The 606-nt window shown below is 48.2% G+C and overlaps 1 protein-coding gene across 1 annotated transcript in view; it reads left to right on the top strand.

Moving 5' to 3' along the window:
• The first annotated feature begins 6 nt into the window (after positions 1-6).
• The window catches only part of LOC127751601 (NFX1-type zinc finger-containing protein 1-like), an 8339-nt gene continuing 7739 nt past the window's right edge, over positions 7-606 (top strand). Inside the window, exon 1 of the mRNA XM_052275380.1 lies at positions 7-21. The gene's annotated coding sequence lies outside the window, so the exon portion shown is untranslated. The remainder of the gene's footprint in view (positions 22-606) is intronic.

Raw genomic sequence — 606 nt, 5'->3', positions numbered from 1 at the left:
TGGAGAGAGACAGGGTGGATGGTAAGCTTGTTCCTTACTCTTCTACTCTATTGTCAGTAATCCTCGCTCCCGCAAACCTGTAAGCTGTATGGGTGATTATCAGTAAACCTGTGCATATTCGTTGCAAAGCGTCGTTAAATCGTCTGGATTGTTGTACTTTCCCCACTTTGGTTCTTTTCAACGCTTTATTTCGGGGTGCTTTACTAAAACACACAAAGAAAGTAGTTGGCCAAATTCGCCCCCGCTCCGGCCAGGAGCCCTCTAATGTGAATACTTATAACTCCGATGCTTTCCACACTTCCCCCTAGGTTTAAAGCGCGACCTTTTTTGGGCACATGGCAGTAAAGGCTCTCTGCCTGCCCAGGGCTTGAAAAGTGGGGTAGCCAAGCCCATGGGCGGGGAAAAATGCAAACCCTGGCCAAAGTAATAACCCGAGCCGAATTTTCCCGTTCCGGTCTTATCTCACCCCTTCCAACCGAACGTTCATTTTTTACACTCTTAAACGCACATTAAATCAATTCAGTTTTACCTTTGCTGTTACCTGGACTCGAACCTCGGACCGCTGGGTTGTTGCTCCGCATCCTTGGCCACTAGGCTACGGTGAAC

Source organism: Frankliniella occidentalis, unplaced genomic scaffold (genome assembly GCF_000697945.3).
Source record: "Frankliniella occidentalis isolate FOCC.00 unplaced genomic scaffold, Focc_3.1 Scaffold599, whole genome shotgun sequence".
Lineage (NCBI taxonomy): Eukaryota > Metazoa > Arthropoda > Insecta > Thysanoptera > Thripidae > Frankliniella > Frankliniella occidentalis.
This window is presented reverse-complemented; position numbering and strand designations above follow the sequence as displayed.